Here is a 12587-nt window from a genome sequence, read left to right as displayed (position 1 = left end):
ATTTCATCATCTTTCTCCTCTAAACCATAACTTGATTTTTTTTTATTTCTCTTCTTTTTGCAAAGGAACACAAGCATGAGTTACTGTGTTGATTTGATAAAAAAAAATATTGAATTATTATCATTAAGTTCTCATTAAGTTCTATTGAGAGAGACACATAATGAGAGGTAGCCAAGCTTCAAATATTTGAAGTTCTAGCTAGTACACTTGAATTATTATCTTTTTTCTTAAGCTCATTTACCTCTGCCTGGTAGTGGCTGGGATTGAGTAGGCTTATGTGACAGGGCAACAGAGATTGGGAAGTTAATTTATGGTTTTGGGTTGCAGATGAGTGATTTCAGTGATAAGCTAATGATAAAGTTTCTGTGGGGATGTAACTGTGTTTAGATGTTTTGAAGGTATTTCTAGATTAAAGGTTAACATTCATAAGACCTAAACCTTGCTGACAAGATGAAAATGGTTATGGGGAGGCAAACTTGCTGAAAGAATTTTAAGTGTCATGATTTGTTGGCTCTAGCTATCTGCTTGGAGCCAACTATGTAATTGGATTTTTGGATGTTACTATTATTCATCAATTAGTTACCATTGTCCGCAACGTTTTCAGTTTAGAGTGGGGGCATGCGGACAAGCATGTGAGTATGACTATGTACTATGTAGTGCATATATTGGTCATGGGAGAAAAGCCTATTGGCAAATGACTAAATTGATCTTTCTCCCAAAAGAAATGACAGGAATAAACTCTTTTAAGCACACTCCTTCTTTGCATCTTCTATTGGTCAAAGAAAAGGCATGAGTGGAATCTTAATAATAAAGGCACTTTCTAAATGATAATGTTGTTCTTCTTTCTATGATAGTACATGATAATGGTAGAGGACGTAGCTACTTGTTACAATATAACTACCGTGGTACTCGAGTCAAGGGAAATCAGATAAAGTAACAGTAGTAAAATTGTGGACATCTGATTAAGTGGAGTCCTTGTTTTTTACAGTGTGGGAAGCGTGTTAAGTACACATATCTCCCCCAACATTTTCACATCAAAGAACCAAAGTAACAAAAAGCAACAAATAATTGCTTCCTAGAATATATGCACTATTTTTCCTTTAAAATAAGACTTTGATCATGTATGGTTATTAGTATTAGAGTAAATTACTCTAACATGTCTTTAAAAAAAAATTATAACCACGAGTTTTTGTGAAATTATACATTTTTTTTACATTTATACTAATTTTCTTAATTATTTAAAAAATATTAGACCAACACTTCTTCTATATTACACTAATTCCTCAAATGTTGCTAAAAATGTTAAAAAAAGATGAAAATTTTGTGTAATTTCACAACTAAGATGATTAGTGAATTTTACTCTACTCTTTGATTTATTTTTTTCTAAAAAAAACAGTAGAGGAGAACTAGAAGAAATTAAGTACTAAAAAATTACCGAAATTTTTTCCCAAATCAAGGCTGGTCCAAAACACTATCTGCTGCAGCTTCTACCTGATACTCATTTTGAATATTTGAAGTTTTGAACTGACCTTTCTAGTTTCGACACACAACTATTCAATCAATATAAAAGAGAATCAAACTTCAAAATGCTGACACATAGTTCACCTACAAGGCTACTCTACTGAATAAACTTCATAATAATTGATGAAAGTTTTTTTTTTTAACTAACATGGTACTTTCTGTACCTGGTCTTGGCTACTTCTGATTAAAAAGTGCAAATGCTATGTTGAAAGAACCAGCACAAGGACAAGGACAAGCGTGAATTATAATAGAAGCAGAGGAAATAAGGGGGGACACAGAGGATGGGATTTTTGTGCTTTTGTGGAAACTTAAGATACCACCTAAGGCAGCGGTATTTACATGGCGGCTTATCAAAGACCTCTTACCAACGAAGATGAATCTAAGAGGGAGACAAGTAGAGATAAGTGACCCAATGTGCCCGTTATGCAACAATTCGGAGGAGGTTGCAGCACACCTTTTCTTCAATTGCAGTAAGGTCCTCCCCTTGTGGTGGAAGTCACTCTCATGGGTTAATTCAGTGGGTGCTTTCCCGAAAGAACAGAAAGATCATTTCATGCAGCACAGCAGAAGGAATGCTACACGAACAAAAGATATAAGATGGAGCTATTGGTGGATAGCCCTCACAAGGACCATATGGCAACATAGAAATAAGGTGGTCTTTGATAACCAAACTTTTAATGCAAGCAAGCTGATGGATGAAGCGCTTCTTCTAGTCTGGTCCGGGCTTAAAGCTATGGAGAAAGATTTCGATACACATTTTAATCAGTGGTCTTCCAATTTGACAGATGCCTTTGTGTAATTAGAAAAGGAGGGTACATGCTGAGACCTCTTCCAAGAGGTGCAACATATATGTACTTAAGTTATGGGGTGTATCTGGTCCATAATAGCTAAATGTTAATTTCATCTTTTGAACCAGCTATGTGTTTAAACTATACTTGTACCTATAGTACCTCTCGTACTCTTTTATATATATAATATATATCTACTTTTGCTGAGCCAAAAAAATAGTGTGTGTTTTGTGCAACAGGAGCAGGAAAATTCCACGGTGGTGCGGAAGAGGTTTCTAAAGGAACAACATGAGGAAAAGACAAAATAGCTGTTATATATAAGCTGGAAGCAAGTCCTAGTTATTATCATCTAATGCTAACAGAAAAAATAACTAATGTGGCACACAATTATGACGTGATATCATATGTTGCTAAGTTAGTCATGTAAAAATACTTGCTTAATATGACGTGAAAGATTAAAAAAGGTCAAGTAGTTTAGTAAAAAGAATTGAATGGATCATACGTCTTGATCCTATATGTCACAAAGGGTCATTTTAGAAGACCACCAAAATAACACGTTATGCAACCCCTTAAAATTGCATGTCAGCTATTTCCATTAGTAATTGTATGATATTGCGACAAAAGGACATAATAAAGATCATAGTAGAGGGTTCAAAAGAACAATTACATGCCATGAATAAAAAGGAAAAACGCATACATGTTTTCAGGCATCATACATGTTTGTCATTTGTGGAATTTGAAAAATATTTTTAAAACTATTATAATAAATACCAATTACTAGAAAAAATAAACAAACCTGCAAATAATTAAAGGAGTTCTTCACAATGTGATTCTTTGGTGCCTAATTCAGCCAGAAAAATAATAAAACTTTAGTCAATCAACCACATCTATGACAAAAATTTGCCTAATATGTACAAACTAATTTGTGCTAATCAACTTCATATTATAAAAAAAAATTGCAAGGCATTTACTAAAGAAAGCAGTGAAGACAGAGTTTCAAGACTATTCAACCCCAGCTTAGATAATCTGCCGTAGACTACCCTAGTATGAATAGTTTTTTCCTAGAATTTTGGTTCCCAAATATCTCCAATTTCCACTTTTAATATATTCCTTGGTAAAGTATTCAGCAACTGCTCCAAAATAGCATGGGACTAGTGGCTTTGGAAATGGAAATAGTGACTCCAAATATTCTGTTTTTGAAAAATCAGAAAGACCAAATAAAGAGAGAAAGGTTGTGGAAGAATGCAACTGACAGAACAAGTATGACTAAAGGAAAATTATCAAATATCCTGCAGCGTGGAAAGAGAAGCAAAAGAGATTCAAAGAAGCTACAAAATACGACATAATTGTTCAATATCCTCTACAAAATCAAGAGTTCACTAAAAGAAACTGACAACAGCAATAATCAAACCCCCTATTTTATCCCCACCCATAACAAAAAAAAAACTCCTCCCAAGTAAATTGAAATAAGCTCATAACTGAGAAATGCAAACATAAGCAAGAGGAAAATCATGAAAAATCCATCATATACAGTCCACTTTCTTGCTTTATTTATTTTGACAGAAAGAAAATATTCATTTTTATAAAAGCAAAAGGCAGTTCTTCCAACAAAACCTGTGGATCCTCAATGGCAATAACACTTGGTTGTCCTATGTTTAAAAAACCTGAGAAATGACAATGGGAAAATTTTAATAACCTATAGGGGATAAATTATACAACATAACAGAAAATAACATTATTTCACAACCAACAATTTCATTTATTCATCCAGTACGCCTATCTTGTAAAATTTTGCTTGTCATTCCAGTTAATGTCATGCTGTATATGAATATATAATTGGATTTTAAGTTTTTTTGTCTTAATCACATGTATCTTCCACTTGAGACAATCTTTAATTTCCAACACAGATCACCATTATTGACAGTAAAACTCTCCCTTCAAGTATTTAAGACAACTATGTACTAGGATTCAAACAAAGTAATTGGATTTTAAGTTGAAGCAATATGTTTGACAATGTTTGCATTGTTGGATAAAATATTGAATTTTACTACTAACAAAACATAAATGAATCATCACTTCAAAATTAGTTTTAACCAAGATTGATTTCAAAAAAACCATTTTATCCAAATCATTTTAAAACTTTTATTAATAAACATACAAACATGAGCAAGAATTTAATAACACTTTTCGTATATTAAAGAAATTGGAATATTAGTGAAAATAACATAGAGTAACAAGATGTTACTCCTACAGGACCTGATGCTTTTGGTCTTTCTGCATTATTTTTAGTGGTGGAAAGTGCAAACTATATGATCTTAAGGTATATCTGCCCTAAAGATCTCATAAGAATCCTTGTTAAGAAGGATCAAAGAATTGAAAGTGCTAATATCCTGCCAAGTTTAGTTGATTGCAGAGTTTTAAGAGTTGTTGTAATACTTTATTTTATATTGTTTTATCTTAATTTTAGGCACATGTAATTTTTGGTTTTAGATTTAAGATAACTATCTTAATCTTTCAAAAAAATTCCGATGACCCTAGTTATTGAACTTGTTTTGCTGCCTTTTTTGTTCTCTTTTATTTCTTACTTATCATGCAGCTGGTATATTACCTAGTTTCCATGTTTCTTTTATTAGTCTTCTCAAGAGGAGGCTATAAAACAGAAGGATGTCTTGGCTACAGAAGTTTCCTCTCTTAGAGGAGAGTTGCAACAAGTAAGAGATGAGCGAGACCGGCAATTATATCAAGTACAAACTTTAAGTTATGAATTAGAGAAAGTTAAAGAATCTAGGAAACACTTCTCCACTGAATTGGACAGCTTGACCTTAAAAGCTAATGATATGGAGGTTGGTTTGTATACCTTATTTATTTTTATTAAATATCACACCATTCTGTCATTGTGGAGTCATGAGAGGATGAGCTTCCATCCTCCAGGAAAAATGTTCTTTGAAAGATAATCAGATAAAGGCATTGGAAGAGCAACTAGCAACTGCGGAGAAGAAACTGCAGGTAATCAAGAATTTTTTTAAAAGTTGTATACTACTAGGTATAGAACCATTTGATATATTTGTTAGATAAAGAATGTGAAATTTTACCTAATTGCTTAATTCTTTTGTTGGTCCTTGACATATACATTATGATGATTATTTATCTTATTCATAGATTTTGTTCCTTGTTAGGTGTCTAATATATCTGCATACGAGACAAGGACAGAGTACAAAGGACAACAAAAATTTGTGAATGAGTTACAAAGACGCTTAGCAGATGCAGAATATATACTTATAGAAGAGGAGAGGCTGAGGAAAAAATTACATAATACCATTTTGGTAATTCCCTGAACCAAAATGTTGATAATAATAATAAAATAATAATTGACACCTTAATAATCTTCATATTAACAGGAGTTAAAAGGGAACATTCGTGTATTCTGTCGAGTGAGGCCTTTATTAGCTGATGAAAGTTGTAGCACAGAAGGCAAGATTTTCAGTCATCCAACATCAATGGAAACTTCTGGACGAGCCATTGACCTAGCCCAAAATGGTATATTTGTTGTGATCATGTATTTTAAACAATTCTTATTTCATTTTCCTTGAATTAGATTGTGCTGTAAAAATATCAACTCATGTTGCTCTTGTTTTGTTCTTAGGCCAAAAACATTCTTTTACATTTGATAAAGTTTTTACACCAGAGGCATCACAAGAAGAAGTTTTTGTAGAAATTTCACAGCTTGTACAAAGTGCTCTTGATGGTTACAAGGTAATTTCAAAGTTCTTCTGTCATCTCTAAAGCACTATTCATTTAAAATCGTATATACATATGGATCAACCATTTAATGCACTATTATTAGTCAATTTTGGAAAAGCAGAATTCTAAAACCCTTTATTTTCTATACTCACTTTCATGTTGTATTGTATTTTTGCCCTTCTTTGCCCTTTGATTCTTTGGTTCTGACATATCAGTGTTATGAGACACATGTCTATCTGTTAGATTTGGTGTTGGATGTTTCCTTTCTAGCATGAATGTTTGTAAATCAATATATATACTATATACATTGATGTCTAATAATATGGTGATGTTTTTTCTTTTCCAAGTTTGCATCTTTGCCTATGGTCAGACAGGGTCAGGGAAAACCTATACAATGATGGGAAGGCCTGGACATCTGGAGGAGAAGGGCTTGATACCTCGTTCATTAGAGCAAATATTTCAAACAAAGCAGTCTCAACAACCTCAAGGCTGGAAATATGAAATGTAGGTAACAGAGTATTTTTCTTCTTGATTTTTCACCATTGCAATGTGTATAAAATTTTAAATATGACACAAAATTGCTGATAAGGTTTTCCTTGCAAAATTTATAGGTGTCAATGTTGGAAATATACAATGAAAGGATCCGTGATCTGATATCTACAACAACACGCATGGAAAATGGTACTCCTGGAAAACAATATACAATCAAACATGACGCAAATGGAAATACACAAGTTTTTGATCTCACAGTAGTGGATGTTCATAGTGCTAAAGAGGTTGCATTTCTTTTAAATCAACCTGCAAATAGCAGGTAACTAATTTCTAGTGTTTATTCTATTGTCTTGTAAGGTGTAACAAACTAATTTCTAGTGTTTATTCTATTGTCTTGTAAGGTGTAACAAACTATTGCATCTTTTAGCTATATATGAAGGTGATGCTATGCTGTCCTAATTAAGGAGATAATAAATTTTACACTCTTCACAATTTTTCAAGTTGGACACAGAGGCAAATCGCATGTACTGATATAAGATGTCGTTGCCCATTCTCTATGGCTTTCTTTCCCTATTCCAAATTTCCAATATTTTTTTTGGTCTAGATTAAAGTTATCATTCACTAAGACAATCTTATTGGAATCTAATAAAATGAGTACAAAACCAAATTTCCAATAGCTAACAAGCCACAGTTAACAATGACAGAATCAACATCCAGAATTCTGGATCTATGTTGACACATCTATCATAAAAATACAATATCTATTTAAAATTAAAAATATATGAAGATTGGTTTTATTATTAGGAATTGCATACCATAATTTTAATATTATGCAGGTGTTGAAGAACAAAATAACATTATTTCTATGAGTTGACAATTTGAACTAAACACAGGTGTGAAATATGACAATACGAAAAAGTCTGAAGAGAGCCCATATAATAACAGCCTGGAACCAATAGAAACAGATGCAAAACTGTATTTCAGATTCAGAAGATACGCACCGTTTTGTACTTAGTTTCTATGAGTGACCTTTTCGTACTTAGTTCCAAATAGCAGCCTGCAGTTGATAGATGTATACTATAGTAACTTGTTACACACAATTTATTTTTTTCAAAGGATGGTTATCACAATACATTTTTCCCGAGCAGAGTTTCCCCACGATAAGTGTGAACAACACTAGTACAGTAACATGAACAATGAGTGGAAAGGGATTGCAGCATGTTCGAAAATCACTTTCTCAATATCAGCGTCTTAGAGCATGTTTGGAAATCAAATGGGATACCAATTGGGAAAGAGGGTTTCTAGTTTAAGTAAAGGTACAACCACAAACAATTCAAATACTAACAATTAAACATAAAAGGGCACGATTTTCACTTATTTTGCTTCAAATCCTTTTTGCATATTGAACGATGACATTGTCAGGGCAAGTGAACAAGTCGATAATCACATATTCAAGCATTACCAAAGAACAACTCAAAAACCCTTAATACTATAACATATTGAACCATTTCCAAAACAGAACTCAAAAACATCGACATCCTTACCTTCAGGAACACTCGAAAGGTGGCAACGCCACTCAAAAAGGCACGACTTCGGATGAAGTAGTTCAGGCAATAGCGGGGGCGCTAGGTTTTTGGAGGGTACGAGAGAGGGTGTTTACCGCGAGACTATATAAACTACAAAATTTACGACGGTGTTTAATGACACCGACTTTGTATGTGACTATTTCTAGGACAGTGTACCTACAAGCACTGTCTTTGATGACTTCCATCAAAACTACAACGACGGGGTTATAGACAAATGTCGTTGTACAACAAACGCGCCACATAAAAAACTTATATAATTACGTAAATGCCACCGTGTTGACAACTACGACGGGTTCTTCAACACCGACGTAGAATGTGCGTCGTCAAATCATATTTTTCTAGTAGTGTTGGTTCCTTTATTTTTTCATTGACACTTTTCCCTTCTTTTAAATGGGTGTCATTTTGAAGTGGCAAACTTTGCTTTATCTACTTGTGTGTAGGAGTTATTTTAATAACATAGATGCATGTCTTAGCCCCATTTGCAGAACTGTTTGGATATGGAGCCAAACATTAAGAAGAAAGAAATAATCTTTAAAGGATCTTCAAAATTAATAACGGAGAACTCTCTACTTTGCCCTTGTACAGTTTAGTTGGTGCTATATTTTTTATTTCATGATTTTTTTTTCTATGTAGTTCTAGACTTCTAGTGATATCTTTTGCCATTATTTTTATTTTACAATTCTTTTTCTTTATATTTTTTCCTTTTTGTCAAATGCATGACCATCAGTATCTACCCATTGGATATGTTATTTGTAGTGGTGTAGCTCTTCTCATTCATCAGTATCTACCCAATGAACATTGGCTCAACTTCTTTATGAATCTACAATGCTACCTAGAATTCAGCCTGACTGGCCTGCTAGACTATCACAATGATAAATCAAAAGTTCAATCACAAATAGGTTTTGAGAGCAGCATGTGCATACACACTTGTGCATGATAAAAAGTAATTTGATAAAGTAAACAACAACAAAATGATATACAGTTAAATGTCTCCTTTTTTCATGGGGCAATAGAAAGTTTACCTGTATTGCCAGCAGTCTAATCAAATGAAACCAATTAGCACTCATTTTTTATGCACTTCATACAACAAGAAGGTATCAAATGAAACCAATTAGCACTCATTTTTTATGCACTTCATACATTAACATTTTGATTTATAATCAATGTTTTCATAATATCAGAACTTTCCAAAGCTCAATTTCAAAACCATCCATAACTTTCTCTTTTTCTCTTACATACACACTCTCTCTCTAAAAATTCTTTAGTGCAATTATCTGTTCTTAAATTCATTAGAAGAGATTTTCTATGGACATCATCGAATAGGCACACATCAAATTGACATTTCATCAAGCAATAATGGACAACAAAGGTGATTTCATATTCAAGCATTAAATCCTAATTCCAACAAGTTCATGTGATTTATACACAAGAATGAGAGTCAAATAGAAAAGAGGTACAAAAAACTGATATAACAAATCAGAAATAATGAGCGTCGTAATTATGCTTCGCAAACCATGGCCATCTTATGTGCGTGCTTTATTACACAATCATGATTACCTAAACGGAAAAGGAAAAAATGATCAAATCACAATGAAATAAAAAATAACTGAGATCGTGGCAAAGAAAACCAAAATTTCAAACTCGAAATCCAAAATCACAAAAACGCGAGCCATGCAAACGAAATCCAGCAAGCAAAACAACAAACTGTCAAGTAATTATCCAAAAATCGATGATTTTTTTTTTGAAAACTACAATATCAAGAGACAAACATTAAATGAGATATGGGACCCAACAAATTTTTTTATTTCAACTAACAAAACTTACAAAAGTTTGTGTTTTACATGAGTAGAATTTTTTACCTATTTAATACAAAAAAAAATTACCCAAATAATACAAATATAATTTTTTTTAAACAAATGATATATAAAATAATGTACACGTTACAAAATCTAAACAATGTTTTTTGTTTTTTTTTAATACTTTTTTCTAAATCTTTAGAAATCTGGGAATCGATTATTTGTATAAGTTTGTTTCTATTTGACAATATTTCTCTTCGTCAAATACTTAAAAGGTGGATGTACACTCCAACACAATGCAAGCTTATGAATGATATGAATCGAACTCATTTGCTATATTCAATTTCTAATTATAATTATTATCCATACTTTATTTATTTATTTATTTTATCAAGAAACATTTAATGTGAATTTAATTAATTAAAACACGTCACTTAGTAAATCATTAAAATTTATACATTAATTATATTTTTGTATTAAATTAAATAATATAATAATGAAGGAAAAATCCCTCGAGAAAAACATAATTTATAGAAATGAACCACTCCTCTCACATTAAAGTTCTACCAACACATGTATGGGGCGTATACAAATATTGTTTTTATCAGGCGTATGAGAATGGTTCTATAGTACCCTTTTGAGATCCTATCCATTGTTATCCATATTGATGATCCATTTTTGTGCTCAAGAGCTACTCATATTTTTTATACTAGTAATAGGTATAATTTTTATTTGTAATAAAATACTCATACAATGTTAAATGGTTTTCTAGAATACTTTTTAATGTTATTAATATAATATTTATAAATAGGTACATTTGTCTTGTTTGTTATTTTATTAAAAAAAAATAAGCTATTTAGAACAAGTAAAAGTCAAACACATATTTAAGAAAGTTAGATTTGAAGAAATGTATTAGTATGATAAAATCTATGGTATGAGCCAATTTTTTTTATTTAATTAAAAATGTAAATATATATTTTTTAAAAACATTTTGAAAAACAAAAGTCAAATGTATAAATAAGAATGTTAGATTTGAAAAAATTATTTTTAGTATAACAAAATGTATGGTATGACACAATTTTTTTATTTACTTAAATTTAAAGAAATTTAGCTTTAAATCATTTTGAAAAAGAAAAATACAAACATATATAAAACAAATTAAATTTAAAAATTATGATTATAACATTTAATTATGTTAGTATAATACATTTAATAACATTGGAGCTAATTTAATCCATCTTTTTCTTCTTTTTCTACATTATACTTGATAATTTCTTTTAATTCTTATAGGTACGTAGTGAATTTATTGTGATAGATTTTAAAAATTAATCAAATGTTACGGTGGTAACACTACAAGAAAAGGGGCTTATACCGACAATCATAACAAATTGGCTTAAAAATCTTAATTGGCCATATATTTTAGAAGTTTTAAGCTGTTTTTAAACTTTTAAATATTTTTCTCTTGCTCTTGTGACCATTGGCCATCGCAAGTAGAAAACAATAAATCGAGACCGATGATAATGCCATCATGAGCACCCCCATGGACAAGGAATGAAATAGGTTGATATCCTCTACGTAAATTGGTGACAGAAGCATTAACAAGGTACAAAAAAATTCCATCAACTTTCTCCTCTAAACCTTACCTTGATTTTTTTATTTCTCTTCACTTGCTAAAAAATGCAAACACAAGTTATTGTGTTGATTTGATAAAAAAAAATATTGAATTGGGAACTAATCTTTTGCTATCAACTTAATTACTAGAAACATTTAAATTGCTTAAACTAAGAGCAACATGACAGATTTTTTTTTTTGTTTTGAGCTTTTATTGTTGATAGCTAACAATATTTATTTATGGTTGCAATGTATTTTCATGCTAGATCATTAAATATGTTTCACAATGCAGAATAATTTATTCTTCTTAAGAATTGTGATTTTTAAATTACACTTGAATCTAGATTGGTCTCGATTTAGGCACAAATTATGATATTTTCCGGATCAACAAAAATGTTTTTGTTTGGACATTTTTTCTCTGTACATAATATTAATTTATGTATATCTAATTTTTAATATTTCTATTCTTTATTGTTATTTTATTTTTCTAATTATCATGTGATGTCTTGGATTTCATTTGTTAGGTTTTTTATCATTCTAATCACATTGATAATGATGTTGATTCAACTATGTTATTTTTTTCTGACCTTTCTCTTAAACAATAGTCAAGATGTACATGTGATTGATAACACCAATTCAATATATACCCTATATTGTATATAAGATTATATTTATTAGACAATATTTGCCTTCATGAAATACTTGATGTTAAATATAAAGTATCCAAAACTACAAATAAAAATAAAAATCCTAACAAAATCGTTGATGTTTTTCTCTCAATCCCTCTTCATCTCCAAAACCACCTTCTCTTTCAACCCTTCTTCATTCCTAACTTCTCATTTTTCCTTGTCAAGATCATTAAAATACCCTTTGCGCACTTTTCCATTAAAGCCCTTTGTTTGTTTTATTGTTTGATCCGAAAAACAAAACACTACCTTCTGTAGTTCCTGGGGCTATTGTCCATCGCAAGTTAAAAACAATAAATCTTGACTGATGATAATGCCACCTCTAGCACCACCATGGACAAGGTATGAAAAAGGTTGACATCCTCT

General features: G+C 31.3%; 1 pseudogene; it reads left to right on the top strand.

Annotated features, from left to right (window-relative positions):
- The first annotated feature begins 1894 nt into the window (after positions 1-1894).
- Positions 1895-12587, top strand: part of LOC106794771 (kinesin-like protein KIN-14M) — a 32328-nt pseudogene continuing 21635 nt past the window's right edge.

Source organism: Glycine max, chromosome 10, assembly GCF_000004515.6.
Source record: "Glycine max cultivar Williams 82 chromosome 10, Glycine_max_v4.0, whole genome shotgun sequence".
NCBI lineage: Eukaryota > Viridiplantae > Streptophyta > Magnoliopsida > Fabales > Fabaceae > Glycine > Glycine max.
Note: the sequence above shows the minus strand (reverse complement) of the source record. Positions and strands in the feature narration are given on the sequence as shown.